The following is a 4,827-nucleotide window of genomic DNA, read 5'->3' as shown; positions in this document are numbered from 1 at the left end:
GAGTCTAATTTTGATAACCTCCTTGATAATTCTGTCTTTGGTAACCCCCTTGAGAGTGATTAAGATAGTTAGCATCCTCATACTACAAAGAGGCCCCTCTTGATATGGAACCTTTTGAACTTGGTACATGCCTTTGGACATTCCCGGAACTTCTTCAACAAGATTAACCTTCTTTGCTTCCTTTTCATCAAGCCTCTTGGTTAGCAAAGAAATATTGGTTGCTATTTGAGCTAGCATCTACTGAGTTTCTTGGTTCTCCTTCACATTGTTATGGATCATTGGAGCTCCATAGGCTACGCTGTCAGTACCACCCGAACGCTATGCTTCATTGTGAGTAGTAAGTTTCTTGAGAAACTGAGTGATTTCGGCATAAGTCTTGTCCATAAAGCACCGACCAGCTGCATTGTTTGCTACTGCTTGTGTCAACGGATCTAGCCCTCTATAGAACTTCTCTGTCAAAATATGTTCCGGAAAACCATGATTAGGAGACATCTGCAAATATTCCTTAAATCTCTCCCAAGCTTCAAATAGTTGTTCCCCGGAAGCTGTTTGAAATCATATATCTTGTCACGAATCTCAGCTTTCTTTTTTGGCAAAAACCACTTCTTAAGAAAAACAGCAACAAGCTCTCCCCACGTATGAATAGTATTATGGGGAAGCTTCTAAAACCGTACTCTTGCTTCACTGGCTAGAAATTATTTGAACACTTTTAGCCGAATAGCATCATTTGCAACAACATTCGGCATATGTTGGGCGCACACACCCACAAAGTTCTTCAAATACCGGTGAGGGTCGTCATCGGTAGAGTTTCGAAACTATCCCTCAAGTTTGAGCAATTGGTAGATAGTAGAGTCAATCTTGCAGTTTGCAGAATAAATTCTTGGTGGAACAATAGCAGAGGCAAATTCCACCTCTTTTAACATATCTGCAAAAACATTCTCCATCTCTTCCACTAGTGGGTCTTGCACTTGCATATTCCTATTCCCACCTGCTCCACATCCTCTTATGTTGTTCATGATCTCCTAGCTCACAGTAAATAGCAAACAAGGTATAATGGAATAGAAAAAGACTTTAAGTAAAGCATAAACTTGTTAGTAATTTCAAAACCGTATTCCTTGGAAACGACGCCAAAATTTGATATGCCCAAATTACACCTATTAAATGATGTAAAGCGGGCGATGTCAAATATAGTAACCCAACTAGGTTGGGATCGAATCCCATAGGGAATATGGTGTAAAAAGGTTACTAAACTCGTATAGCACTTTCTTGCAGTCTAGTTTCATATTCCGTGGAGTTTGTAGAAGATTGATTGTTTATGAATAATTGTCAACTAATTGCTTTGGATTATAATATAAGGTAAAAGAAACCAAGGTTGTGTCCCCCTTTAGATAAAGTGTATGCTAGGGTGATTGATCATGATATACTTCTAATGGATAGTTATAAGAATGCACTTAACCTCAAATTGAATCCCTAATGTTTCCCAACAATTAGAGATTATTTCTCTTTATGATTTTCCCAAATATAAAAGAGTTTATATGAACTGTTAATTCGTGCCAAGTAAATTTCTCTTACTCCTAACTGAATTTATTAAACAAGGGTTAACGCCTTGAGTTCTTGTTATTTATTCCTACCAAACCCTACTCACTTTCCCTAGTGAAGCAAAGTTTATGGCTTTAATCAATGTTTGCAACCATCAATTATGAATGAAGAACGAAGAATAAATAAACACTAACAATCCATTATGTATTTATCAATCTCAATCCTCAATCACAAAATACACGTCCTAGGGTTCACAACCATAGTAAAGAAATTAGATACTCATAGTGGAAGAAGAACAAGAAGAGATAATATGAATCATAATGCTTACTTTTGATTGATTGGAATTGAAAGAAAGTAATTGCAATTATTTGTTCTCCAAAAAGCTTCAAAAACTGTGAGTATTTAATGCTACGGAATAATAGTTTAAAACTGAAAACTTGTAATAAATAAAACTCTGTAATGAACTATTTATAAGGTCCAAAAAAAACATAAAATTACATAAATCTAAAAAGGTCCCTGACGGCATTAATTACGGTCTGTAAATACGGTATAAAGTTTATACGGTCAGCAGTCTTCAAATGTTCAGTCAAACTAACGATCACATTATACGACCCGTATAACCTTATACGATCCATGAAACTAGGACGTATAACTTCATTTTCAAACTTGACTTTCTGCCTTAGTAAATTCCACTAAATACAATCTAGATTACGGTTCGTAGAAGTTTCTCGTAACTCAGCATCCTTCACTTCAACACACTGTTTCACTTTATCCTTAAACACGATCAGAAATGTGGTTTGTATAAAGATATACGGCCCATAAAACCTCACACCGTGCCAACTTATGCAACTTTTCATGTTTTTGTCCTTTAACTTCTTGATTTACCTGAAAAACAACAACACATATCAAATCGACACATACTTGCTTAAAAACAAGTAAAACTTATCGTACAAATATATCAAATATTCCACAATTCCACGGTACATCACCTACCCATACTGCACATACGCAAAACTCTGAACCGGGTAACTCGGAATGACATGGAGCTTACAACAATGGCTGATACTCGGCAAGTCCAACTGGTGCATTCTCCCAGCAACCTGTCTAAACCTGCGGGAATGAACACAGCGTCCCCAGGCAAAAGGACGGCAGTATAAAATAATGTACCGAGTATGTAAACCGATTGAAACTAATACTAAAATGAAACATAAAGTAACTGAACATAATTGAAGAGTCAATAAAGAATCCGGTTGTACTTACCTGCCTCTAATATCTAATAACTAATAATACGATGTCGAACTGCTCAGCCTCATACAAGGCTTCTAGACATGCATGATTATCCTCGAAGGCACTCAATGTAGATCTGTAGGCAGTTAACGTATGCATATTCATAGCCCCGAAGGCAAGCGCGCATCTGAATTGGCTCGAAGGCAGTTTGTATGGCTAATAGCCCCATAGGCAAACTTCATAGCCACGAAGGCAGCATATCATAGCCCCAAAGGCAAACATCATAGCCCGAAGGAAACTATAACTCTATACATTCAATGGTCATGCTTTATATTTTTCTAATTATTTATCCAACTTGACTAATCATAATATGATTCCCAATAAGGAGGAAGAGCTACAATAGGGTCATGGTAACCCAAGTACGACTATTTCGAATAGCTCATCAAAAGGAAAACATGACAAAATGAGAAAGAAAGGATAGCCTTTACATACCTCAAGTCGTCAATACACTCCCACAGTGAACTCATCGTAGTTAGTATGCCAATCCTATAACAAGGAATTCATATGCGAACTTAAATGACCCTAGTATATCACGTATATCAATTGATAATTCGGTTCTAAAACAAAACAGACATTATTTCCTATATTCTTAAACCACAACATCAACTATAACCTCTTGAATCCATTTGTAAGCTCAAATCATCAACCATAAAAATATATACACAACCAGCCCAATATATGCTAATATAAAAGGATGATATACACGTCTCTTCTTCATATTCGTGGAGTATAATCTCAACAACCCATCAACAACATCAAGAACCATCCATATATATGGGAATTAACTTAAGAACACAACAATAATATGATTCAAAATAGCCCCTAGGTCTAATACAAGTTCTATCACAACTTTAGGTTTTCCCTTCACAATTTCAACTTCCAACAAGTTGCATAATGATCATAAAACCTCAAGAACATAAAGAAAGGATAGAATCTTACCTTAATCACACAAGAATAGGTCCAAATCCAGATTACTTCACAAGGAGGAAAGCCTTCAACTTCAATACAAGAGAGTACTTGAACTCTACTAGCACTAGTGAGCTTCCCCGCACTTTAATCACTTGATTCTCTTGGGTTTCACATCACTTTGATGGATGAACATAGGGAGAGGGTTTTTAGGGGTATTAGGTTTGTATTGGATGAAGAATGAATCATAAATGAAGACAAACGAATTATAAAGATCAACTTAAAGTTGGAACCGCCACAAAGTGCGCCAAGAATTTATGGGACGTATTTTTTTGTACAGGCCATACATGGCACCATACTTATCAGATTTTCGAACTATCTATTGTAATGGAAAGAAGACTCTCTAAACTTAAAGTTAGATAGGTTATGCATCTCACAATTCCTTATACACTAAAAGATATACCTCCCGAAAGTTTTGCCAAAAGCTTGTCCAGAATCCTTCTTGTCCAGAATCCTTCCTAATTTTCCCCAAGTTTTGACAAACTTAATTTCTTCAATTCGCTTGATCTTGAAACCTTCCGATACCTACTAAACATGTTCTTAAACTCTTATGCAATCAAGATAGACATGTCTAATCCCATATGACCTGGAAGTTTGTCTCGCTCTCCAAGTCTAAGATGACTAACTCGTGACGAAATTTTACGTACAAAAGTACGAGGTGTAACATCCTTTCCCTCTTAGAAACTTTCGTCCTCGAATGATTAAAATCCTAAAGTATAAGACACATCAAGAAAACCATAAAATACACACAAACCTCCCAGGGCTATTGTCACGACCCAACCAGAGGGCCATGACGGGTACTTGGAGCTAGCCTACCGAGCACCCCTTGTCCTACTTCTTCCAATCTATCTCAATGGACCACTTCTCTAATTATCAAATAACTCAACCTGAATAAATGCCATTCTAAAAAATAAAACTCATTATGAAGGAATCTTCGAATCCACTCCAAACATATATATGAACAAGCCGGCAAGGCTACAAAATGATGTACAAATTATACACTAATAAGGTCATAAAACATCTATTATCCACACA

At 36.6% G+C, this 4,827-nt stretch overlaps 1 non-coding gene across 1 annotated transcript; it reads left to right on the top strand.

The window, feature by feature from the left end:
• Window positions 1-472: 472 nt before the first annotated feature.
• Window positions 473-577, top strand: LOC132042511 (small nucleolar RNA R71). The gene has a single exon (XR_009411506.1). It is a non-coding gene; the product is annotated as a small nucleolar RNA R71 (small nucleolar RNA).
• The last annotated feature ends 4,250 nt before the right edge of the window (window positions 578-4,827 follow it).

Source organism: Lycium ferocissimum, unplaced genomic scaffold (assembly GCF_029784015.1).
Source record: "Lycium ferocissimum isolate CSIRO_LF1 unplaced genomic scaffold, AGI_CSIRO_Lferr_CH_V1 ctg15773, whole genome shotgun sequence".
NCBI lineage: Eukaryota > Viridiplantae > Streptophyta > Magnoliopsida > Solanales > Solanaceae > Lycium > Lycium ferocissimum.
This window is presented reverse-complemented; position numbering and strand designations above follow the sequence as displayed.